Genomic DNA, 27875 nt, shown 5'->3' on the forward strand with positions numbered 1-27875 from the left:
CCGTCATCTGTTAAAATAAAGAATGAACGTCCAGTGCGTTTACCACTTGTGGTTTTATTGTTGCTGTTTGAACTGCAAGCCAGGATGGAACTCTTTTTAATTTCAAAGGCTTTCCCCCCCACCCCCTCGCCTCCAAGTCTTTCTCTCTCTCTCTCTTTTTAAATCTAACTTTGGACCTTAATGTGTCGACAGATCTCTCTTACATTGTTTTTGGCCGAAGCCAGACACAAATTGTGTTGAAAAATATTATGAGAACACCTCTCCTTCTAAGATTTCTAGCCCAGCGTAGTCAACTCCAGAGCTTTGGATGGTTCAGATAAGCCTTAGGAAAACATCCACTGTTTTAGATTATCTGCTTAACCAAATCCCAATGTGAAACTGCTAGAAGGTTTCTTATGTAGACCGAGCTAATTGTGTATTACAGGAGTGAGCTGAAAAGTACCCAAATGAGCTACTACTTATATATAAAGGGACTCTCAAACCCATGGTTATGCTTTGAATAGCACGGCTAAGGAAAAGTCAAATTCATGTACATTCCTAAGGTGCATATCTGTTTTGCAAGCTGCCTGTCTCTGACGTGACTAAAATATGAAATATGTGACTGAATTAACCTGATTTTTCCCTAACAAAAAGCCAAACAGTCACCGCTTTATCAAAACTCAATCTTTTGGAGATTGTTTAAAAAACATATTTAACTAGTGAACACCTGGAGAGTCCGTTTGAAGGAACAAGCACTGAAACAATTTTTCAGTTGATGAACACTGGTGGCATTGATTCAGTAAACACTGTCTGAGAATCTGCTCTGTGTTGGGTGCTGTCACAGGTGTGGATGGTAGCAGGGCCAAAAGACAGCATCCCTGCCCTCTGAGAATTCTGTCTGAGCAGAGGGACAGCCAGGTAAATACGCAGGGTCAGTGTAAATGTTCTTGAGCTCTAACACAGGTATGTATGTGGAGAGCTCTGTTGGGAGCGGACACAATGGCCCACCCGGTGCTGCAGGGGACCCCTTCACAGTGGTGGCGAGATAGGCACTAGATCCCAAAGACAGAGTGAGAGTTTCCTCCAAGGTGGTAGCATCAAAGATGTGGAAGCAGTGAATTTTAAGAACTGCGTCTTAAGTCACGTGATCAGTTAGAAAACCAGATGCTATCAGTTTATGTATCTTAACCTTACCTGGTAGGTACATTATACTGTATGCTAGACACTGTAAACCCTCAGAGCCTTAGGTTTCCATGTGCAAAATTGGGACAATGATAGACTTTTCTGGAGACTCCATGTATTAATACACATAGGACACTTAAAACAACACCCAGTATATAGTAGCCTAACATGTGTTTACTATTATTAGCTATTATTTTCATATTTATCCATTCTTACTGATAATGCTGTAATACCAAAGTGCAGGATCGTGGATGACTCATTTATTTACAGATATTTATTGAGCACGTGCTGTGCACCAGGCATTGGGGACCCAAAAGTGAAAAAGTCAGTACTTGCTCTCCTGGAGCTTAACGTTCAAGTACATCGTCAAACCAGCCAACAAATAATAGAACTTTCGAGATGAGTCTGCACGGAAAGAGCATGCCAGTACTAGGGGGTGGGAGAAGACGTTTTACAGTGTCCTTGTAGATGCCCTCCTGTGGGAGGGGGTGACTTGAATGTAAAAATGGAGCCAGCCAACCCTGTAGGACCTGAGGCGGGAATACGCTTGGCATGTTCCGGAGATAGCCAGAAGATCACAGCATTTGGAGCAAAGGGAGTGAGAGGATGGAAAACAGGTGATGTGGCTGGAGAAACGGGCCGGGGCAGATCATGTCGGGCCAGGGGAGGATGGTAAGAAACTCCAATTTCATTCTGAGTATAATGGGAAGTCTCTTCAGAGTAAGGCACAGTCTTCCGGAACTCCCGCTTCACCTGTGTCACCAAAGACTCTGCTGAGCAAGGCTCTCCTGAGCTGCTGCCGGGTCCTTCGTGCTCTCCCTTTCTCCCTCAGAAGGCAAAGCCAATCCTGTAGTCTCGGAACTGTGGAGGAATGCATCCTTACCCTTCTTTCTAAACCTGGCCTGCCCTCGATAGCATCATCGTACCATTTCGTATCATTTGACAATATATCATTTGAGTCTACTTCTTCCCATGTATCTTTATCCTATTTATCTTATCACCGTCTTTTTCTACGACTGTGTGTGTAAAAACTCGTCCTGTGTCCCAGGCACTGAATGAAACTCTGTGGCCAACGGGGTGAAAAAGACGGTTCTTGCTCTTAAGCAGCTCATGGCCAAGAGAGGTACATAAACATACGAACAGACACCAAGTCGTGGTTGGTGAGTGTGTGACCAGGACAAGCATGGGGACAGTGGTGCAGGAGCTCATGGGAGTACCACACTCCCCAGAGCACCAGTCCAGGCCTTCTAAAGGAAGGGATGAAAAAAATAAATAATAAATAAAAAGGAGGGGCTGAGCATGAGTTATCAGGTGAAGAGAGAAAGTGGAAAGGTAGAGGAGGTATTTTCCAGGCAGAGCACGCAATCCTGAGAAAGAACGCAGACACTGTTTTCCTAAGAAGGAAAGTAGTTTGGTGTACCTTGAGATGAACCCAAGGTCCCTCACGTAATAATCCACATTCTTCTGTCGCTCCTCCTGCTGCGACCTCCTCTTGTTCTTCCCTCCTTCAGGAGCCACGCTTGATAATTGGCCATGACGGCCATTGTTGTCAGCCTGGGCGTTGGCAGCCCTGTGGCTTTTGGCAGGATATTGACACTGAATGTTTGTCTCCCCACGTTCAAAACGGGGAAAGGCGCCTGGGTGGCTCAGTCGGTTAAGTGACCGGCTCTTGATTTTGGCTCAGGTCACGATCTCGTGGCTCTTGTGGGGTGGATCCCACACTGGGCTCTGTACTGAGGGTGTGGGACCTGCTTGGGATTCTCTCTCTCTCTGAATAAGCTTTAAAACAAAATAAACTAAAAAACGGGGATACAGATTCATATGTCATGGTAACATTGTGAGAAGTAAATCCACACCCCATAGATGGATTTATAATTAATACGTACTTCTTGGAGACAGAGGTGGATATCAGAGCAACTGCCATTTAGAAAGTGCCAGATCAGACTGACATTTAGTCTACTTTGGTTTCTCAGTTGTTTTTAAGAGAATGTATTGGTTCCTCAAATGCTTCAACACACTGATAATACTTCCTTCTGTATTACTGACTAAGGAGCTTCTCATCCTTTGTATGTTTGCCTTGAGTTGTCAGTACCAGGTTACCCTCTTGTCCACATCTTGTCTGTCCTCCCAACCCAAATGTGTACACTGACTCGCTCCTTTTTAAAAGCACCTACCTCTTATATGTAAGCCTTCTCTCAGGCAGATGAAACCTTAGGCACCCTATTCATAAAGCCTCTCTTTTCCTTCAGTATGCTTTGTAGATAGTTTGCTATGAGGCATGATGGGAAGGAGAATTGTGAATTCTCCTAGAATATTGCTTCTTTAAATCCAATGCTTCCTTCACAGATCAAGTATGATAGACCTTTCCTAAAAAATGAGATTGAGATATATTTACAGTTTTTCTTCTTTTCTCCGTTATCTATTTTGGTGAATAAAATAAATAATACCCTAGGGATATTTTTTCCTATTTCCATCCATGTTTCCCCATCAAATCTTTAAAGAAGCAAACAAAATAAATGGGGTCACAGGGGACCCAGATTTAGTGAACACATACCTATGAAGTGATTGTCATGTTCACACCCTGTATGAAGCTTTGTGGTTGAGGGCTTGATGTTGATGTTTTCCAGATGTTTTCCAGAAAGTTTGAGACAGAGGAGGTACAAGCTCTAAGTTAAGACCATCTGAGGTTCTGTTGACTTGGAAAACAGCTAAGATAACTGGGCAAGTTTGTAGATCGTAGATTCAAACTAAAGTATCAACAAATTTAACAACACATCTCCGGCAAGCTCTTCTGTGCTCTTTACCTCATTTTGCCAGCTGCTTCCCTCTGTCTCATTTGGCACAAGGATTTTGAAAGACAATTTTTGTTCCATATCTTAAAGGATAACCACTGGCAGTTAAGTCTCTCATGATAGAACTCTCTCATCTCTTGGGATTGATGATCCTTGTTGAGAGTCTTAATTGCAAATGTGAATGGAAGATATTTGAATTTGGATATAAATGCCACATGGTCTTTTGGTTTTTTTTTCCTACTTTACTCTTAGAAGGTGAGCCCCTACGTATACCAGAGGAGAAAACTAAAATCCTGCCAATAGCTCTACTGAACAGCATTTAGCAGGAGCACACATTATATCTTGCTCCTCCTTTGGTTCTTTGGAATCTCAAGTTTCATTTTCACCTCATTTTAGGGAGCTGGTTTGGATTGAAGTCACATACGAAATGAACCATCTCCAACATCTACATCGCAAAGTAACTCTAGCTCAAGATCAAGGTCATTGGTTGGGCAACAGGCTTGCATTGCTTATTCTGGATTCTCTTCCCTGTCCCAGAAACTATTTGGAAGAGCTACCAGTGAATTACCCTGTATAAGCATTAAATGTTGAAATAAAAGCTATTGCATGTTGATTAGCACTTCTCCTGATGAAGTATACAAGTGTCGTGTAAAACAAAGTGGACTCTGCTCATGATGGATTGAGCATCTGGGGTGTCCTTGAGCCAGGACCACAATGCTTTCGCTCCTACTTGCCCTTGGGAACATCTAACTGATTGCTTCATACCACTTGCCAATTACTGCTCTAGAACAGTCCCCTGAAGCAGGCCTTTGATGGGTTCATGCATTTCTAATGCTGAAATTTATTTATCGTGTCTGAGATTTAACTCATTGAATTTATTTGGAAGGCTCACCAGTTATTTAATGGGAGATTATGTCTGAAGAGATGTTAGTATAACGTGAAATCTAAATAATTCACCATCTTTAAAAATAGTCATTTAACTACACCATTTGGAAGGCAAAAAGATGTATATTTCAGATTGAGAATAAGTAAATTATGAAAAAAAAAAATCTCTTGATAGTTATACTGATTTCAGTATTACCCAATGAAAAGCTTAAACCAGAGCAGTTTATGTAGGTATCAAAATGCTTATTAAAATTATCTTTATATCTTACATGGCAATATTTTCAACTTTCCATATTTTGAAGGAAAAAAATAGGTAAGTGGGCTCACATTGGCTAGATATTAGATATAGAAGATACTAGAAATCAACAATAATTCCAGTTTATTCTAACTTGTGAAAGGTGTGTTCCTCTTGCCATACTTTCCTTAAATTAAAAAAAAATGAATTCAGAACACCTATAAAAATGAAAAACATTGGGGCGCCTGCGTGGCTCAGTTGGTTAAGCATCTGATTCTTGATTTCAACTCAGGTCATGATCTCACGGTTCATGAGATTGAGCCCCACACCAGAGTCTGTGCTGGTAGCACAGAGCCTGCTTGGGATTCTCTCTCTCCCTTTCTCTCTCTCTGCCCCTCCTCCACATGTACACACACGCGTTCTCTCTTTCTCTCTAAAAGAAATAATTAAAAAAAAAATCAGTAGAAATGAAATTAAGTAATAAATTAAAAGAGACTAATAGAACTTCTTCTAGTGTCTAACTGGCCCATGGATTTTTTAAAAAAATAACATCATGAAGGGTGCCTGGGTGGCTCAGTTGATTGAGTGCCTGACTCAGTTGAGTCAACTCAGTTGAGTGTTGGGCTCAGGTCGTGATCTCATGGTCTGTGATGTAAGCCCCCACGTCAGGCTCTGTGCTGACAGTCCAAGCCTGCTTGGGATTCTCTTTTAGCTCTCTTTGTGTCTCTCCCCTGTGTGCACTTACTCTGTCTCTCTCAAATAAACTTAAAAAAAAAAAAAAACCCATGAAATTTAAAATAATATTTAAAAAAATCAGATAAGTATCAATGTTCTGTATTTTCACCAATTTTATATAAAGATAGAACATGATTATATAAATTGCTGAAATGAAGACTGTAGGTATTTCAGTACTCAAAGTACTCGGAGTATGTTTGTGACTCTGGGAAAATGGCTTTCATTCATCTTATCTATATCAATTCAGTGGTTAAATACATTTTTTAAAATAAAAGAAACTGGAGTAATAAATAGATGTTCAGCCAATGGCTTCTATAAAGGGCTTTCTAGAAAAACTCACAACAGTTGCTGTGGTCTTTGGTTTCAAGTTATTTTAAAAATGAATCTTTTTTTCTTTGAACTTTTTAAGTTTATCCCAGAAATTTTAAACACATGTAAAGAAGAAAACATGACTAATATCTCTCACCACTCTTAACATTATGGTCTATATTTTCAGTCTTTCTAGATGTACATATCTGTCTTTAGCTGTTCTTTGGTACAGCTTAAAGTTTACTTCCCAGGGAGCTTTTTATTGTCCAATTAGGTCTGATCCATTATTTTAGTGTCCTGTTTATACATCACATTCTGTAATTTTTTTCATCTGTGTCTTTAAAAATTTTTTTTTTAATGTTAATTTTTGAGAGGGAAGAGGGGCAGAGAGAGAGACAGAGACACAGAATGTGAAGCAGGCTCCAGGTTCTGAGCTGTCAGCACAGTCTGTCATGGGGCTAGAACCCGTGAGCTGTGAGATCAGCACTGGAGCTGAAGTGAGACGCTTAGCTGGCTGAGCCACCCAGGTGCCCCATCTGTGTATTTTTTAACTTTCTACCTCTCACACTATAAATAAAACTTCCATAAGAGTCGGAACTATCTTTTCTGTTCATTATTTCATTCTGTCATTCTGTTTATTTCTACTATCTTGCAGAGGAGTTCACATAAATATATGTTCACGTATGTCTTCCGTACGAATTATCAAATCATGTTCATTGTAAATAAAAAAAGAAAATCCATCAGAAAAAATAAATACCCTTTGTTTGATATTTGATTGATAGGGCATTCCAATTCTAGAGTCACGGTGAGGAAATGAACATCTTCGTACCTCTGAATCTTTCCATGCATAAGCATGGTCTTTTAATTTACTTGGTGCGTTTTTTTTAGTCCCTCTATAAAGTTAATTTTCTTTACTGAAGTTCTGCACACTGTTACTTAAGTATTTCATATCTCTTGTTGCTACTTTTATTGGTATTATTTCCTATTATTTTTTAAACAGTTTTTCTAAAAAGCAGCATTGAATTACTTACTTATATATAATTTTGTTGTTGACCACTAATCTCCAGTCTATTCTGGAGGGTTTTTAACTCTGTTGATATTTTTAAAAAGAAAATGTGATTATTATATTGAATTATCTTTCCATTCCTGAAATGCATTCTTCTCTCTTGTTGTTATGATTAAAACACATCTGACCACATTCTGGTAAAATGTGGCTGACATTTAAATTATGCTCCTTGTATCTGTTTTCTTCAGGCAGAGTGTTCTGGAATCCCCTCTGCAGGTTGCCCTGAGCACAATGATGCCCTGTAGCAGCTTGAAGTGGGAGGTAAGTGTGATCTGAGAAGGTTGGAGGCAGAAAGGAACCTCACTGGCCGATTTCAGCATAGAAAACTCATTGGGGCCCTTGTAGTTCTGGTGGATAGTAAGGAATGGAAAAGAGCTTGGAAATGCAGCTGATCTGCATCAGAGGACACCATCATTCTTGCTTTTAGGACATCAGCTATACCCCGCTGACCCTCTCTGATCGTCTTGTGTGGTACATGCTGTCCCACACAGTGGGCTCTGGTAATGCTTGGGGAAGTAGAGAGAAAAAAATTGTGTTCCTGCTTTGGGTCAATGTCGTGAAAGAGAATAGAGGAGGCAAGATGTGAGTGTGGTCCAGACTTGAGCAGGAATAGAAAACTGAAAAAGGGCAAGGGTAAGATCATGACACCCTCTTCCCTGCCACCTGGCTCCAAGGGAAGGATGCGCTGTCAGCACAGGTGTGTTCCCTTTGTTGCTGTTGGGTTCACTCTGAGCCTGAGTGCTGTATGCTTACATTTCTCTACATCTTAGCTCCCAGATACTTGAAAGCCTCTTGAGAAAATTCTCCCTTGCTGCCTTTTGACCTTAATTGATTAAAAAATAACTTTCAGATTTACTTTAGCTTAAATCAGTCACATTTAGTTTAGCCTAAATTCAATGTATGAAAACCTGTTTATCAGTAAAGTTGTAGACTCATATTAGTAAAATAGAGCATGCAACAAGGCTCTTAGAACATTGAAGAGTTTTGTCTGAAAGTGGTAAGTACAACCAAAATGGATTCATGTCTTGGCTCAGCCATTTATTAGCTTTGAGATTTTCGGCAAATTGCTTAACCTCTCTGGATCTCAGCTTGCTTATTTGTAAAGGGATACTAACACTCCAGGTACAGGTTCAAGTGAGATCAAGTATGTGAAGCTTGGAGCAGAGTGTGTGGTCTGTGGTAACTACTCAAGAAAAGTTAGTCCCTGTTACTCTATCTGGACTAAATATAGTTGCTGCTTTAAAAAAAAAAAAAAAAATCAATAGGAAGTAAAATGTGACTGGCAGAGAAAAAGAAAGAAACTGTGAAGTTCAAAGTTAAAAAGCCAAGTACTCAATTAAGAGAAAACTGTAGGGCAGAGAGTAGAATTCTACAGAGACATAAACTGTAATTACTTACGGACGATTACGTTTAAAAACTCCATGTCAAATTTCCCCCTCGATTGTATCATATGTGTATTATTGTACTCTGAAATATAAATTAGGCGTTTCTGAGAAGTTTGTTGCTCTGATATTTTAATGGAAGTGAGGCACTCTGACGACAATTGAGATCGTCAGTTCCCATCCCTGCCCTTGGCTGTGATGGCGAGTGACGTTTCTCTTTATCACCTTTGCTCTTTCTCAGGTTGTAAGTGGCCTTCATCCCCCATAAGCCTTCCATGTTGGCAAAGCATTTTAAAATCCTTATTTTTAACTTAAAAAGTGTTCATGAATATAGGTCACCATGGAATTGTATTATTCAATTTATATTTATATTTTATATTTTATTGTCTCCTGACTGCTGAAGGGGTTGCCATCAACAAGTTCTAAAATTTTTGTTACAATTATCTTTAAAATTACAAACTCAGTCAATAATGTGGTCATGTTCGTTGTGAATAAATTAATGACATTAGGGAGTCACTATTGATATTGCAGCCAGATATCAATCTGTTCTGTTTTGATAAATGACATGCAAGGTCTTCGAGAATTTTCATAATGTTCATTTGGACAAACAGATTTAAAAGCTTGAAATAACTAAAATGCTCCTTTACTACAGGTGAAAACAATCAGAAATTTCCAGGAGTAAAATTAATATAGATCAATATATTTCTATACTTAATTTGTAACTTTCTCCCCGGGGATTTATATTTTTCAATTTTTATTTTGCTTGAAATCTGTTTGGCACCCAAGAGCTTTAAGATGTAGAAAAGTGAACTAAGACTTTTTAAAGGACACACAGAGATTCCCAGACTCCGGGTTTATTAAAATGAAAGATTCGGCCTAATTCTCTTTTAAGACCAATTTTCCCATTCACTTCTGTTCCCTAACTGCATGTATTTAAAAAATCAGGCCCAAGAAAAACCCTGTGTCTACTACCTCGCCATCTATAACAATGATTCTCATAAATGAAATAATCTTTCCCAAATGGCTGTCGTTCATTTTGTCTTTATTCATTGTTATTTAATATTTTTAAGGCCCGGGACTTTTGCCCTCTCTCTGGCCACTGTTCACTTTCAAAGGTTTAGGATTGAGGCTTCACAGAAAACTGAATACAAAGGCTCTTTTCTTCTTTCCTGATCAAAGTATCATCTCAAAGTTAACTACCATTGAATTTCAAGCACAAATATAGGAGAAAGGAATAGACCTGATATTATCATTATTATCTGAAAGGAGGTAGAAACCAGCTTTTACAACAGGTGCAAACCAGACAATTAAACTACATTTCTCTGTGTTGCCCACTACCTACTCACTTTTGGAAATGTACCTGATACTCTTTATTTTGCTATGAGGTTTCTTTCACCTAGGAGGTTTTTTTTTTTTCCCCCTCATTAATTTTCCTTCCTTTTCATCGCTTGGATTCTACTCCCCAGCTGCTTCCCCCTTCCTCTCTGGTGTCCTTGTATACCCCAGAGTAATGAACTTGGATAGCTTATAAATAGCAACATAGAAAAAAAGACATAGAACATAAATCTTTTATATCTCATCCAGATCCACATTTTACCTACATGACATAGTCCCATGTGTGATTCACATTAGTTTTACCTAATTTGGCTGCTTTAGGATAGATTCATCAGACTGTTTTAACAAAGAATACTTCAATTTAGGGTGCACCTGCACAAATGTGGGCAAATATTCCTACATTTCTCAGTTGATCGGTGTTCTCACTCAGGTGCTAAAATTTTAATTCACATGAAATATTTCTAAGTGAGAAATTCCAAAATGCGGATTTTGATTTGGTGTTTCTGCCTAATTTAACACTAACCAAAAAAAGAGGACAGAATAGTAAATCCTACTGAAATTGTCAGCAGTGGGGAGGACGGTAGGATCTCATTTTCATTTATGCTGTCATGTTGATGGATTAGCTTACATTATACATGGGTAACATGCCAAACGATGCCTTTTGATTCGGATTCCAAGGAAAACAGCGGGGATCTTGAGTGCTAAAAGTCCTGAAAGAGTTGTTATTTCTGGCCCTTTGATAGAAATAAAGGGAGACTCATAGCTAAAGAACATCAAAGTGTCAAAATCAACTTCGTGTGTAGTTTACCCATCTGATGAGGCACCATGCAGAAAGCAGGTACACATTTCTGAGCACCCCAACAGGTATACAAAGTGGCTGAGCAGACAGACAGAGGGTTGGCATAGAGGCTGAGGGGCATGCTGGAACATGGGCCTAATGACTGGATGCCAGGTAGGGATGTCAACATCAGTGAGGAGGCAGCAAGACAGGGCCAGTGCTCAAGGCCGGGGGGATGGGTCTGGAAGGCCAGTGAGGTCATGGTGAGCGTAAGAGAGTCTCCTTCCCTTTGATGATGGGGCAATGGATAAGCCACCTCGGGATCCCAGATCACACCCTGGGAAAAGAGAATTGGTCATGTGGGGAGGGAAGCTTCCTGAATTGAGAGAGTGGATACCTGGAGTGATCAACCCGAGTTGACAGAATTACCTTGAGTACATAAGAGTGGGGCACTTCCCTCCCACGCAGCTTTGGAGTCTCATGAGGTAAGTTTAATTACAGAGAAAGAAACAGCATCTTTGAACTCTTGTGTTTGTGACAGTGTAAAATGTCAGCATTTCCCAATATGCTATCCATGCAGAAGGCAGATTTTCCACTTTATAGTAAATGATGGGAATTATTACCTTTTATTGCTCTAAATATATTCCAGTTTCTAGGTTTATAATGAGAAATGGCTTTCGGTTCTTTGATTTTTTTTTTTTGTTTTAATTTTTAGAAAGTGTAAGATTTGTAACACAGACCCTTTTAGGTTTGTTTTCAATTCCATTGTCATTTAGCCAGAGTTGAGGCAAAGCGAAATAAAGCTAGGCATCAAATAAATATATTTGAATATATTCTTTCGTGGTGTAATTTTAACTTTCATTGGTGATGTTGATAGGAAGGTCAGATTTACTGAGAGGTAACATTCAGTCTTTGAAGCATCACCCAAACGTGTAAGTAAGGTCTTTGTCCACTAATGAGTGTTCTTTCATGTTACTGGTTTTGTAAAGCTTTGCGCTGTGAATGGACCGTCAATCAACCCACAGCTGCACCGAGGCCATCGGATGGCCGTATCCATGGCGACATGCCAAAAATGGCGACACAAATTAATCCATTTGTGTGGAATTCCCAGTGAGAGTCTGCTTTCATCTTTCAGAGACTACTGTTAGGAAGTCTGCTGGTAATGTCAAATACTGAGCAAAAGCAAAATAGTGATGGACTATCCACAGGATCTTCTCCCTCTAAACAGTAGGGCTTCTTTTCCTTTTTATCTGCTCGAGAGGACAGAGAACAGTTGGGGGTTTGATTCTGCCACCATAATGTTCTTTTAATAAAAGTTACATTAATTGAATGCTCACATGTAGGCTCCTTTTCACCTGCTCTCCCCAATGCCATCTAATCAGCCTTGAAAATAAGTGCAGTGATTTGCACAGTGGTACAAAATTAAAAAGTCATCTTTTGTATGGCTGTTTTATTGCAAATACTATTCATGTAACATACAGTGTGAGACATGTCTCCCGTGTCAGATTTGGAATTATTAGCTTCCTCTGTTATATAAGTGGATAGAGCTAAGTCTTTATGTTTTAGAAAAGCTAAAGAAAAATCACGAGTGTCTTCTTTGCCTTGTCTGAAGCTTGTATTAATTAGTCCTGCTTCTAGACAAGTCTGCTCTTCAATTACCGTATCTTAAAAAAAAACATATTATTTTGCCTGGTGTTAGAATGAATTCATAAATTGCAAATTGTCAAAATTATTTAATGAATTATTACGGCAAGGTAACTTTTCACAAACTGAACATATGTGGGAGATAATGCCTTTTAATTAAGAATTGACATTAATTACTCAAGATACTCAAATAATACTTTGTTTTCTTATTACTCCTACCTTGGGAACCTTGTATTTTTTAAAATTTTTATTAATGAATCATTTTTTAAAAAGTCTATTTATTTTGAGAGAGAGCACATGCAAACACATGCAAGTGGGGGAGGGTCAGAGAGACAGAATCTCAAGCAGGCTCCACACGGTCAGTGCAGAGCCTGACATGGGGCTTGATCCCACAAATCGCAAGATCACGACCTGGGCCAAAATCAAGAGCCTCACCCTTAACCAACTGAGCTGCCCAGGCACCCCATGAGTTGTATTTTTACACACAAAAATGAAGGGGATTATTCTCTATCATGTAGTTCTCAGCTTGTTCAAGTCATAAAACTCTGAGAATTGATAGGCTCTTTCTCTATATAGTCAGGGCTTCAGTAAAATGTTACAAGGCATGATAAAAGGCAAGAGAAAAACCACAGTCCGAAGACACCAAGTAATCATTGGATCCAGATGCCACTAGAACACAGGTGTTCCCATTATCAAGCAAGTTGTTTTTACATAACTACAGTCAATAAATAAAAGATTTAATGGAAAAAGATACCCACCATGCAAGAACAGCTAGGTAATGTAAGAAGAGGTGGAAACTCTAAGAAAGAATCAAAAGGAAATGCTAGAAATAAAAACACTGTGGCTGACTTGAAGAATATCTTTCATAGGTTCATTAGTGGACTAGACACAGGTGAGGAAAGAATCTGTGAGATTGATAGAAGACAAATCAATAGAAATTTTAGGACTGTTCTAGCTCTGTAAAAGATGCTATTGATATTTTGATAGGGATTGCCTTAAATGTGTAGATTGCTTCAAGTAGTATAGATGTTTTAACGAAATTTGTTTTTTTGATCTATGAGTGTGGAATATCTTTCCCTTTGTATAGAACCACAAAAGACCCCGAATAGCCAAAGCAACTGCGTAAAGCAAAGCAAAGCTGGAGACATCACAATTCCAGACTTCAACTTATATTACTTATATTAGTAGTGATGGAAGCAGTACAGTCATGGCACAAAAAGAGACACAGAGTTCAATGGAACAGAATAGAAAGCCCAGAAATGAACCCACAACAATATTGCCAATTAATCTTTGACAAAGCAGGAAAGAACGTCCAGTGGGAACAAGACAATCACTTCAACAAATGGTGTTCAGAATACTGGACAACAACATGCAAAAGAAAAAAACCAGACCACTTTCTTACACCACACACAACAATAAACTCAAAATGGATGAAAGACTTAAATGTGAGACTTGAAAACATTAAAATCTTAGAGAACACAAGCGGTAACCTCTTTGACATTGGTGCAGCGACTTCTTACTAGATCTGTCTTTTTAGCAAGGAAGACAAAAGCAAAAAACAAAACAAAACAAAACAAAACAAAACCTATTGGGACCTCCTCAAAACAAAAAGCTTCTGCACAGCAAAGGAAGCAATCAACAAAACTAAAAGGCAGCCTATGGAATGGGAGAATATATCTGCTAATGACATATCTGATAAAGGGTTAGTATCCAAAATATATAAAGAACTTCTAAAACTCAACACTCAAAAAAATCAATAACCTGATTAAAAATGGGCAGAAGACATGAATAGACATTTTCCCAAAAAAGACATATAGATGGCCAACAGACATATGAAAAGATGTTCAACATCACTCATCATCAGGTGAGATATCACCTCACATCTGTCAAAATAGCTAAAATTAACAACACGAAAAACCAGATATTGGTGAGGATGTGGAGAAAGGGGTCTCTTGGTGGGAGTGCAGACTAGTACAGCCACTGGAAAACAGTATGGAGGTTCCTCAAAAAGTTATTAATAGAACTGCCCTATGATCCAGCAATTGTACTACTAGGTATTTACCCAAAGAATAGAAAAATACTAACTCAAAGGGATACATGCATGCTGATATTCATAGTAGCATTATTACAATCGCCAAATTATGGAAACAGCCCAAATGTCCATTGACTGATGAATGGATAAAGAAGTGGTATATCCACTTTATACAGTGGAATATCACTCAGCCAAGAAAAAAAAAAGAATGAAATCTTGCCATTTGCAATGTGAATGGAGTGAGAGAGTATTATGCTAAGTGAAAAAAGTCAGTCAGAGAAAGACAAATACCATAAGATTTCACTCATGTGGAACTTAAGCAAAACAATGATCAAAGGGAAAAAGAGAGAGAGAGAGAGAGAGAGAGAGAGAGAGAGAGACAGGAAAACCAAGTAACTGGCTCTTAAGCATAGAGAACAAACTGATGGTTCCCAGGGGGAGGTGATGGAGGCATGGGTGAAATTGGTGATGGAGAGAAAAAAATGGAACAGAACTCTGGGACAATTACAAACATTATAATACATGTCTAATTGGAATACTGGAAAGTGATTGACCAGAACAACTTTGAAGCTCGCATTCCCTAAATACTGAAATGAGATAAAGACATTACAAGAAAGGGAAACTAAAGACAATTATTTCTTATGAACACAGACGTAAAATGAACAAAACATTAGCAAAGCAAATCAGCAATGCATATACCACAAGTAAGTGGGATTTATTCCCAGCATGCAAAGCTGGCTCAAAATTCAAAATCAATCATGTAATCTATCCCATCAATCGGTAAAGAAAAAGCATACGGTCATAACAATTGAAGCAGAAAAAGCATTTGAAAAAAATCCAGCACCATTCCTTTTAAAATTTTTCAGCAAACTAGTAATAGAGAAGAACTTCACCAGCTTGATAAGGAACATCTACCAAAAAAACACTGCACTTAATGATGAGAAATTGGATGCTTTCCCCTAATACTAAGAATAAAGCAACTAAGTCCTTTCTCAGTACTTCTATTCAGCATAATACTGATAATCCTGGCTACTACAAAACTACAAGGAGATAAAATGTATACAGCCTGGAAAGGAAGAAATAAACTGTTTTCATCTGCAGAGGGCACAATTGTGTATATCGAAAATCCCAAGGAATTGACTAAAAAATCTCCTCAAACTAAGAAATAAGTGCAGTAGGTTCACAGAATACAAGGTTAACGTACAGAAGTCATTTGCTTTTCTATATGCCAGCAGTGAACAATTTTGGAATTTGAAAGTAAAGCAATATACTTTACAATAGCACCCCCCAAAATGAAATACTTAGATGTAAATCTAGCAAAGTATGTACAATATGTATACACGGAAAACTACAAAACTCTGATGAAAAAAATGAAAGAACATCTAAATGAATGGAAACATATCCAGAGTGTATGGATTGGCAGAATCAGATTGTTAAAATGTCAGTACTTGTGAAACTGATGAAGAGATTCAGTGCAGTCCCAATCCCAATCCCAGCAAACTCTTTGGCGGGTATTGTCGAATTTACTCTAAAGTTTATGTGGGAAGTGAAAAGACCTAGGCTAACCGACACAATACTGAAAACAGAAGAGTAATTTCAAGAATTACTACAAAGCAATAGTAAGCAAGACAGGGTAGTATTGGTAAAAGTACAGATCAGTGAAACACAATGAAGTGATCTTTGACCAAGGGATAAGGTAGCTTAATGGAGGAAGGACAGAACTTACAACGAAAAGTTGCACATCCAACAAAAAAAATGAGCCAAGGCACAGACCTCAACATTTCCCCAAAATTAACTGAAAATATATCATAGACCTAAATTTAAAAAGCGAGACTTTAAAGCTTATATAAGAAGACCATAGGAGAAAGTCTACGTGACCTTGCATCTTGCGATGGTTTTTTTTTTTTTAATTTTTTTTTCAACGTTTATTTTTGGGACAGAGAGAGACAGAGCATGAACGGGGGAGGGGCAGAGAGAGAGGGAGACACAGAATCGGAAACAGGCTCCAGGCTCTGAGCCATCAGCCCAGAGCCCGACGCGGGGCTCGAACTCACGGACCGCGAGATCGTGACCTGGCTGAAGTCGGACGCTTAACCGACTGCGCCACCCAGGTGCCCCGCAATGGTTTTTAGATACAATGCCCAAAGCTTGATCCATGAAAGAAAAACAATTACTATGTTGGACTTCATTAAAATAAAAAACTTTTTCTCTGTGAGAGAGACTGTTAAGAGAATGAGAAGACAAGCCAGAGACTGGGAGAAGATATTTGCAGAACACATATCTGATAAAGGGCTTGCATCCAAACTATACAAAGAACTCGTAACAGTGAACAATAGGAACACAAACGACCTGATCAAAAAACGAGCGAATGGTCTGCAAAGACATCTCACCAAAGAAAACAGACGAATGGAAATTAGGCATGTGAAAAGATGCTAAAAATTGCTTTTCATTGGAGAATTACAGAAGAACATAACAATAAGATGCCACCACATGCTTCTTTCGCATGGCGGCGATCCAGGACTCTGACCCTAACAATTACAGGCGAGGTTTGAAGCAACAGCAGCATTATCCATTGCTGGGAGGAATGCAGAGTGGTACAGACACCCTAGAAGAAATACAGTTTGGCAGTTTTATACAAAGTAAACGGTCTTACCTTAAGATCCAGCAGTCATACTCCTCTAAGTATTTGTCCAGCTGATTTGAAAACGTCAGTTCTCACAAAAATCTTCCTGCAAAACCTGGAGGCCAAGATATACCTCAAGTGAGTGGATAAGCAAATTGTGGTATGCCCATGCAATGAATATTATTCAGCAATAAAAAGAAATGAGCTATTAAGCCATGGCGACATGAATAAACCTTAAATGCATATTGCTCCGTGAAAAAAGCCAGTCTGAAAAGGCTACACAAGTTGTATAATTCTCATTATATGTTTTGTAAAAGGAAGAACTATAGAGATAGGAAAAAAAGAGTCAGTGGTTGCCACAGGGTCACGGTGTGAGGGTTTCAGTAAATGGAGCCTAGGGTTTGGTTTTGGTTTGTTTTTAGAATGGTAACTATTCTGTAGGACACTTTAATTGTGGGTATAGGACACTATGCATTTGGCAAAACTCAGAACTTAACAGCACAGAAAGGGAGCCTTAGTGTATGCAAATTTTACAAAATCATTTTGGAACTTGGAGGATCTCAGAATAAAATGCAGAATGTCTTGAGATAATTTAACTATATTACAAATGTATTAAGCAGTTTCACCGAAGGGATGGGGAGAAGGGTGCTGACCTAAGTAACTCTGGAATTGAAGAGAGTCTGTAAGACTATATTTAGGCAAACTCAGCTGCACATAAAGGCATAGTTGATAAAGTTGGTTCCCACGGTGGGGGGGGGGGTGTGTGTGTAACAATTCAGATACCGCTATCCATGTATACTGGGGGTGAACAATGAAGTAACTGGATGAAGAATTATGTGCATTGTCCATCTCTTTGGGCCAAATATTCTCGCCTGGATTCCTGCATGATTTTCTAACAAATTTCCTGAGCCTTTTAAACTTTCATAAACTCTAGGCATGCTTGATTTTAGGGCCTGTAATCCTCATGATATTCAGCCATGTTAAAATACTCCCATATCCTGCATTAAAAACAGTATTTTTTGCTTTGGGAATAGTTTTTAAATTTGCTTATGAGATTATTTGGTGACAAAATTTTATTTAATACATAACCAATTAAGATTTTTGTAGGGGTGCCTCGGTGGCTCAGTCAGTTAAGTGTCTGACTTCGGCTCAGGTCATGATCTCACCATTCATGGTTGGAGTCCTGTGTCTCCATAGGAGACAGCTATCAGCTCAGAGCCCAGAGCCTGCTTGGATTTTGTGTCCTCCTCTCTCTCTGCCCCTCCCCTGCTCGCACTCTTTCTCTCTGTCAAAAATAAATATTGGGGTACCTGGGTGGCTCAGTCTGTTAAATGTCCAACCTCGGCTCGGGTCATGATCTCATGGTTTGTGAGTTTGAGCCCCGTGTTGTTGGGCTCTGTGCTGACAGCTCAGAGCCTGGATCCTGCTTTGGATTCTGTGTCTCCCTCTCTCTCTGCCTTTCCCCCACTCACGCTCTATCTCTGTCTCTCAAAAAATGAATAAATGTTAAAAAAAATAAAAATAAAAAATAAAAAAATAAATCTTAAAAAAATTTTTAAAGATATTTAAAAAAAATCATGGTTATTTATTGGAAATTATCCTATATATAGGACTTCTTATAAGTAAAAAGAATCTAAGTCCCCAATTTTTAAAAATTTAATGGCATATTCATGAATTTTCTGTTTAAACAATTTTAATAGGCTTTCAATTAAACATTTGTTAATTTCATTGCTGTAGTATTTTTTTCTCAATAGCCTTATTAGATTAGTGCTGTTTTTCAGTTGAAAAAGCCAAACACGCAACTCTCTTAAAGATAGCACAGCCAAGAAAGATCAGAGCCAATTGAAACCAGCAAATCTGGTTCCAGAACTTTACTCTTGGTCATTACCCCGTTCTGAATGCTTTAAGAACATTATCCTCCTGGTTTGTGGATAATTCTGTGGTTCGTGCTCCCTTGTGAACATATGTTTGTTAACTAGGTGATTCTGCCCAAGCATATTAAATGGAAGACCAGAGAATTCTGATGATATACAAAGCATACCAGCTGTATGGTATTTCGTATAACCTGTAAGTAGATAAGATACGTGGCAGTGTTATTAATTAATGACACTCTATTTCTAGAGGGCATTTAAGAATAACTGTACTTTCAATAGAGAGTTTTAAAACTTTGTGTCAGCTAAGCTGTGTAGCAGACTTGTCATTCAAAAGTGAGCACCTTGTTGGGGCCCCTGGTGGCTCAGTTGGTTGGGTGTCTGCCTTCGGCTCGGGTCACGGTCTCACAGTCTGTGGGTTCGAGCCCCGCGTTGGGCGCTGTGCTGACAGCTCAGAGACTGGAGCCTGCTTTGGATTCTATGTCCCCCTCTGTCTCTGCCCCTCCCCCACTCACACTCTGTCTCTCAAAAATGAATAAACGTTAAAAAAAAAAAAAGTGAGTACCTTGCAAGGGTGACCCCTGAGTAGTTGGTGCTCTTTCCCCCTCCCTGTGATTGGTACACGGTGTGATAATTCGGATGGCAAGATGCTTGAGTGTAAATCATTCATCAGTGCTGTTGCCACATTTGGTGAAACCATATTTCTTTCTTTTTTTTTTTTTTTTAAATTTTTTTTTAACGTTTATTTATTTTTTTGGGACAGAGAGAGACAGAGCATGAACAGGGGAGGGGCAGAGAGAGAGGGAGACACAGAATCGGAAACAGACTCCAGGCTCTGAGCCATCAGCCCAGAGCCCGACGCGGGGCTCGAACTCCCGGACCGCGAGATCGTGACCTGGCTGAAGTCGGACGCTTAACCGACTGCGCCACCCAGGCACCCCCCATATTTCTTTCTTTATTAACAAATGCTTCAGGTTTCGATTTACTTGATGTTTTGACTCTGGTCATGGTAAAGAATTTTAACCTGGGATGATTGCCAGTAACCATACGCTGGATCAGGCAGTGTAGATGCTATTTTTACTACTTCTGGCCCACATCACCATCATCTTTGGCTTTGAGGTCATGCATGGCATTCTTCTTGCCTATTGTATTTCTAACATTTTGGAGTCCACTTTCAAGTGTATTAATCAGGCATCTGTCATGTTTTGGGAAGGCTGCTTTACAGTGAATTCCTGAGGGCTGCAAAATGTGACCAAAATGCGTTCATGCAGGTAGGCAACCAGTGAGAACTAATGGCTTGCATTCATTCATTCATTCATTCATTCGTTCATTCATATTTTATTTACTTATTTATGTTTATGATATTGTCACATTTACAGCAACAGTTATGAAGCTTTACTAAATTTAGTAAATTCCAAATGTTTTAAATAATTTAAATGTAAAGGTAGATATATGTCTGTGAAGCTTCTGATGATATGGATAGGAAGGAAAAATGCTATTCCCTGTGGGGTCAAACATAAAATTATCGTTCTTACTAGAATTTATCCATCCTTCTATTTCTTACTGTCCTCATTGATAAACAGATAAATTCTCTCTAAAGCATATCTTGAGAAAACTCAAACAGCTCAGCTGCTAAAATCAGTTGAGACATCAGGTGCTGACACTGGACGGAGAGATAATCCAGGACATGCCATTTGAGTTTAGGAAGTGAATAAAGTAGCACTTCTTAATTTTCATGCTGGGGGATCAGAAAAAACAGCCTCATGGCAGGAATATGTATGGAAGTCAGGCCTTTAAATTGCACCCAGAAGTGATTTGGTAAAAACTGTACATGTTGGGCTATGAATTGCTGTATGTTTTGTTTGGGGAATATTCCGAAAACTCACTGAATATGGTGGGTAAGACGTCACCCAATCCTTAATAGTATGTCTAACTAGCCCTGATACATTGAGAAACTCTTACTGAAGATTTGGAGAAATTAGAACATATAACCCTTACTTGATTGAAAATAAAATGTAATGAAATAAATCTCACTCATCTGGAAACCATAGAATTGGGGTTTTTATATGTTCACTTCACTATGATTTTATTTTTCATGTTTCCTGCATTCATATGAGAAAGAAATATAAGGGTATGTTCTAGTTTAATCAAGAAAGCAACTTTCATCATGTATCACAGAAAGAAGAATATAGATTAAACTTGGTGCCTATGTCTCCTAAATGCAGTGTATTCTATTAATACATTGTATTTCATTTGATACATATTTTTTTCATTTTTTTAAATGTTTATTTTTGAGAGAGAGAGAGTGACTGCGAGTAGGGGAGGGGCAGAGAGAGAGAGAGCGAGCAAGCGTGCGTGAGCAGGGAAGGGGCAGAGAGAGAGGGAGACCCAGAATCTGAAGCAGGCTCCAGGCTCCGAGCTGTCAGCACAGAGCCCCTTGCGGGGCTCAAACTCACCAACTGTGAGATCATGACCTGAGCTGCAGTTGGTCGCTTAACCGACTGAGCCATCCAGGTGCCTCTCATTTGAGTTTTTTGGACGTCTGTCTTCTAGGCGGGTCTGAGCTGGAAATGAAGTGATGGTTAAGATTTGTGCTCCAATGCACAGTGCCACACACAAATAGATGATGTAGGTGCCCCTTGCCATGTGGTACCAGAAGCCAAAACCATGGCTGGCCATGAGAACAAAGATCGCAGAGAAGTTCTCTTAGCAGAGGAAATCACGAAAAGCATCACACAACATTTGTACTTGAACTCATGAGTAAGAGTTTTGAAAGTTGAGTAAGAAATAATAGAAAGGATTTTTTTTTAAAGGAATGGCCTGGGCTGGGGGGTGGGAAATGCTGGATCTTAAAAGGTCCACTGTGCTCAGAAGTGATGGTGGGAGTTTTCCTGTGATAGGAGCGAAGGCAGAGGAATTGCTGAGGCAGAATGCCCTCCTAAATGCTCATTCTCTGCTCTGGCCTGAGGTGGTAAAATGGAAGCATCTTTTGGTTATTTTCACAGTTTGATACAGTGCTTTTTAACCTTTGAAAACTGGCCATCCAATAACTGAGAGACAGCAGTGAAAATGTTTGCTGTATTTCTTCCCAATCTTTGTTCAATGATTGTTTTTCTTTTAAAATTGGGGTTACAAGCTCTTGTAGGGTCCAAGTCATTGGATGCCAATGAGGAAGAGACAGGTAATGAAAACTAATGAGGCAGGCCAGGGGAGGTATTTAGCTTTCCTCTTTGGTATAAGAGCAAAGAGCAGGTGTGATGGTAGATGACAGGGCAGCCCCGCAGTGTGCGTTTTTGCATGGACAGGGCTGTGGGCAGTCACTGGCTGTTCCGTCCGTGCAAGGGTCCTGTGGCCGCTCAGCTCCACTGCTCTCGCCCCATGGCACCATGCTCTAGTTTTGCCTAGCTTCTGGTTTTGCAGATGAAGCCAGAAATCGGAATTTTTATGGGATATCTCCCCATTTGAAAATGTTGGCAAAGTCTTCACATTTTTAAAAGCACTTTGTGGGTCGACGTTACATCATGACCAACCAATAACGGCTGAGTCCTTGTCCGACTACGGGCTGGCAGTTCCCCATTGCTGGTTTATGTTGTGGAAACCATGCACTATACTCAACATGCTGCTTTCTTTTCATTCAGATTAAAGCACAGTCAGACTATTGGAAATATATCACTTTTTTTAGTATGAAAAATTTTAAATACACCGAAAATTAGAGTGTGTAATAAACATGTCTATTTATCACTCATATTTAACAATTGTGAATCCTTAATTTTGTTTGCATCTGTCTTTTTAAAAAAAGTTGTTTTTTTTTTAAATTTTTTTTTCAACGTTTATTTATTTTTGGGACAGACAGAGACAGAGCATGAACGGGAGGGGCAGAGAGAGAGGGAGACACAGAATCGGAAACAGGGTCCAGGCTCTGACCCATCAGCCCAGAGCCCGACGCGGGGCTCGAACTCCCGGACCGCGAGATCGTGACCTGGCTGAAGTCGGACGCTCAACCGACTGCGCCACCCAGGCGCCCCCCCCAAAAAAGTTTTTTAATGTTTATTCTTTGAGAGAGAGAGAGAAAGGGAGAGAGACACCGCACGCGTAGGGGAGGGGCAGAGAGCGAGGGAGACACAGAATCTGAAGCAGGCTCCAGGCTCTGAGCTGTTGTGTCAGCACAGGGCCCAAAGCAGGGCTCGAACTCATGGACCAGGAGATCATGACCTGAACTGAAGTCAGATGCTTAACTGACTGAGCCACACAGGTGCCCCCGTTTATATCTGTCTTTCTAAAAATAATAGTTACTGGCTCAGGGCACCTGGTTGGCTCATTTGGTGATGTGTCCCCACTCTTGATTTTGTCTCAGGTCATGATCTCATGATTTGTGGGATCAAGCCCCTTGTCAGGCTCTGTGCTAGTAGAACAGAGCCTGCTTGGGATTTTCTCTCTCCCTCTCTCTGCCCCTGCCCGGCTTGTGTGCATGCACATGTGGTATCTCTCTCTCTCTCTCTCTCTCTCTTTCAAAATAAATAAACGCTAAAAAATAAAAATAAATAAAAACAATACTTTCCTGACTAGATGAAAACTCCTTTGTACCCCTCTCCATTAAATTTTTAGCTCTCCTCACCAGAATAACTTTCCTGAAGTTAATATTCTTCGCATTCTAATGTTAATACTGTTAATAATTTATATCCATAAGTAAGAGTTATTATTTGAATTTTAACAAATTGAATACAAGGTATTCCACTCTATATTTCATGTTTCATATTTATCTCTTTCTCAATATGTTATTCTAGGAAGACTTAATCATGTTGATTGGTAAAGATCAGTTTACTCATTTTCATAGCTAAACAGAGTAGCATTTTATAACCACATGTGTGTTTATCCATTCTCTCGATAAACATTTAATTTTTTCCTAGTCTTTCCCATGAAAATTATGCTGCATTGGGCATCTTGATTGAAGCTCCCTTGGATGCCCATATTTAGGTTTCCTGGTCCTTACACTAAGCAGGATTTCTCAGTTTTAGGAGGTGTGTGCCTTCAGCTTTCCTGGGTGCACATTTTCAAGCTGTAATTAAGGATATAAAAGTTGGCTTTTCGAGGTAGTTGTGCCAAATCACACATGGCCTGCAAGTTGCTTTTTCCCCTTCTTTGCCAGGATTTATATTACCTAGTGAAGCACTTTTAACACTTAGATGAGTGAAACATGAGAGATGATCGTGCTTTTACTTTGAATATCGCCCACAACTAGCGAGTTTGAATATCTTTGAATATGTTTATTGGCCATTGGGTTTCCTCTTCTATGACTTTCCTGTTTATATCCATTGGCCATCTTTTGCTGTATTCATAATTTTAGATTAAATTCTAGGATTCTTGTGACGCCTGAGTGGTTCATTTGGTTAAATATCCGACTCTTGATTTTGGCTCACGTCATGATCATGTGGTTTCTGAATATGAGCTCTGTGCCGACAGCATGGAGCCTGCTTGGGATTCTCTCTTTCCCTCTCTCTCCGCCCCTTTCCTGCACACACACATGTGTACACACACACACACACACACACACACACACACACTCATTCTCTCTCTCTGTCTCTCTCAAAATAAATAAACTTAAAAAAATAAATTCTAGGAATCTTCATAATTCTGGTTATCAATCTCTTGTCAGCCATGCATATTACAATTAAAAAATTTTTTATCAGTTTTGCTTTTTTATTTAGTCTCTTGCATCTTATAAATCTTTTTCTGGAAGTCGTGACAATATTCTCCTACATCTTATTGTAAACATTTAACATTTGGTCTTCCACAGTTAAGTGTTCCGTTTGCTTGGGCTCCGCTCTGTGTGTGGTGTGCCGTAGGGCTATGATTTCTTGCTTTTTAGTAATCAGTAGTTGTTTCTGCCCTGTATCCTGCCTAATCCCATTTCCCGTTGTACCATTTGCTCCCTTTCTAGAATGTTTATTGGCATCTTCTTTCAATCCCCTTTCCACGAGTGAGCACCAAACACAGGGTGCAAAGCCTCCCTGTTCGGGACATTCACCAGTTGTAGCCCACGCATACCTGGTTCACTGACAAATGGCCACTAAGCTCCAGCAGTAAGAAAAGAAAACAAACCAAACTGTAGTGGATCAATCCTCACGACATCATAGAGGTGCAGCAGTTAGGAGTGTAAGGGTTCAGTATGTCAATTACAGTGGAATTAAAATAAAATTTAAAAAGAGAAAATACATGAAGAGCAACAAAAAAAGAGTTTAAGGCTTCAATTAAACATTTTGTTTCACCTATATGATCCAGGTACTAAATCTAAATTAATGATCCTTCCCCCTGACAAAGGGGAAAAAGACTTCTTATGGGTTTATTCTATGCTGACAGCTCCACGATATGTCAGGATCTGTGCTATGAAGAAAATTTAGGTAAAATATTTCTATTTAGTACAATTACTGTACCATTGCCTCTTCTGCAACGGCTTCCTGGAATAATTAAAAATGTTCAAGTATTTGGCCAGTCGACGCCTGATGACTTACCCTTGTTCATCACCTCAGAGAAAGAGAGTCCAGACCAGTCTTGTCCAATGAGACTGCTTCCCCATTCTTTCCGGTTTCTGGAGTCCATATAAAGCCATCTGAACTCTGCTCAAGTGACCTCAGAGCTCCTTTCTCAATCCACATAAAATGGATGCGTCCATTCTTTTGTGCTTTGAATCGTTTGATCCATACAGTGAAAACTGTTTTAATTAAGTGTTTTAATTAACACCTCCCCCAAAGTGCTCTCTTAATCGTAAGTCTGCGTGTTTCAAAACTCACGTTAACAGCTCTACTGTATCGTCTTAACAACATATGTCATCCAGATGCCCTTCCTCCTGTATTTCTTTGCTTGTTTCTCCTCCCTCCCTTCGCTTGTTCTCTCTCAGGCCATAGCAGGGGACATTTTCGAAGAAAGGCTTTCCCACTTGAGGCCACTGAAACATTTCCGGCATCCTTTCTTTCTCGGTTCTGCTCTGCTTCTCTAAGCTGTGGGTGAGCTTTAAGTGTTTTGAGGGTTCCTCCAAAAATTTAGGAAACCGATGGGGTTTTCCTGCAGCCAGAGCAACTTAAGACATAGATGGGAAGACCTGGGGGAGGGGGGCAAAGTAGCCTTGGCCCAAGGCTGTTTGCTGCAGCTCGTTTTGTACAGGGCAGCTTTGTGCTGATGCCCTGTGGTGGCCTCATGATTACCGGCGCCTGGGTGGATGGTTTTAAATCTTAGGCTACGTGAGATTTTGACCTTGGCAGGTGACTGCCATCTTATGACAGCTCTGTTCTGCGGGAAAGTTGCTGTTTTTATAGATGAGCGAGAGCAGAAATCAAACCTTCATGGAACAAAGGCTCAGGGAGGTTTTAGTTTTCAACCACTATGGGTAAGCAATACTGGATCAGCTGTACCAAACGCAGCCCGCTTGCGGGGTCAGGAGCGAGCTGTGAAGAAGAAACGTGGGCTTTAGGTGGCGGTATGGTGGCTCTCGAGGCAGGCCCCTCCATGCTCTCTCAGATGGAGAGGGTGAATTGCAGATGAGGGGGAGTCACCCCGCAGCCGGTTTCTTAGGCCACGGCAGTAAGAAGAAGAAGCCGTGCAAACAGCCGCCGTGGTGCGGATCTGAAAAACACCACGGCCGGAGTGTAGAGGCTGATACCGCGGGCTGCAGAGACGCCCGCCTTCCAGCAAAATGGGAAAGAAGCTGGCGTTAATGTAATGGATGGAAAAGAAAGGCACCTCAAGTGAGACCGGTGACCAACAGTCCCTTTTGCGAAGGTCTAAACATCCCATGATGGCAACAGCACCTTCTTTCTCTGTGAGACGGAAGGCAGTAAGCACATGTTGACCTTTTAATTTTTTTAATGTTTATTATTTTTTATTTTTTTTTTTCAACGTTTATTTATTTTTGGGACAGAGAGAGACAGAGCATGAACGGGGGAGGGGCAGAGAGAGAGGGAGACACAGAATCGGAAACAGGCTCCAGGATCTGAGCCATCAGCCCAGAGCCCGACGCGGGGCTCGAACTCACGGACCGCGAGATCGTGACCTGGCTGAAGTCGGACGCTTAACCAACTGCGCCACCCCGGCGCCCCTTTAATGTTTATTTTGAGAGAGAGAGTGAGCAGGGGAGGTGCAGAGAGAGAGGGGGAGAGAGAGAGAATCCCAAGCAGGCTCCGTGATGTCAGCCCAGAGCCCAAAGTGGGGCTCAATCTCATGAACTGTGAGATCATGACCGGAGACAAAATCAAGAGTCAGACACTTAACCAACCGAACCACCCGGGTGCCTCTGTGATTCTAACCACAGAAATGGTAAAGGCGGGTGGGCAAAATTTGCCTCTTGCTCAGAGATTTCTTCTAATATAGCAAATAATTCACAGGTCATGGATTCTGGGTGGCTGACCTAGAATGATTGGCCTCCTAGAAAAGCTGGTGCTGAGATATTTTCTACAGATACCTTCCCTTATGGAGACCCCAGAGCGGTCCTGGCTATCATCCTTGACTATACTAACTACAGGATTCTGCTATGGCTTTACAGCAAAACTTCCTGGGTTCTGACTGTGATTTTTTTTTCCTTGGATAATTGTTTTTGGGTCTGAAGGTTATCTTATGTAGGTTTTTTAAAATTTATTTAAAAAAATTTCTTAATGTTTATTTTTGAGAGACAGAGAGAGTGGGGGAAGGGCAAAAAGAGAGACACAGAATCTGAAGCAGGCTCCAGGCTCTGAGCTGTCAGCACAGAGCCCGATGCAGGGCTGGAACTCACGAACCGTGAGATCATGACCTCAGCTGAAGTTGGACACTTAACCGACTGAGCCACCCGGGTGCCCCATATATATATTTTTTTAACGTTTATTTATTTCTGAGAGACAGAGACAGAGCATGAGCGGGGGAGGGGCAGAGAGAGAGGGAGACAGAATCCGAAGCAGGCTCCAGGCTCTGAGCCATCAGCACAGAGCCCGATGCGGGGCTGGAACTCATGAACCGTGAGATCATGACCTCATCTGAAGTCGGATGCCCAACCACTTGAGC

General features: G+C 40.2%; 1 long non-coding RNA gene across 1 annotated transcript in view; it reads left to right on the plus strand.

Annotated features, from left to right (window-relative positions):
* The first annotated feature begins 7367 nt into the window (after window positions 1-7367).
* Window positions 7368-27875, plus strand: part of LOC121039640 (uncharacterized) — a 51465-nt gene continuing 30957 nt past the window's right edge. The window contains exon 1 of the long non-coding RNA XR_005794899.1: window positions 7368-7444. This is a non-coding gene — a long non-coding RNA (uncharacterized LOC121039640). The remainder of the gene's footprint in view (window positions 7445-27875) is intronic.

The sequence above is a fragment of the Herpailurus yagouaroundi genome, unplaced genomic scaffold (genome assembly GCF_014898765.1).
Source record: "Herpailurus yagouaroundi ecotype Mexico unplaced genomic scaffold, PumYag 181, whole genome shotgun sequence".
Classification (NCBI taxonomy): domain Eukaryota; kingdom Metazoa; phylum Chordata; class Mammalia; order Carnivora; family Felidae; genus Herpailurus; species Herpailurus yagouaroundi.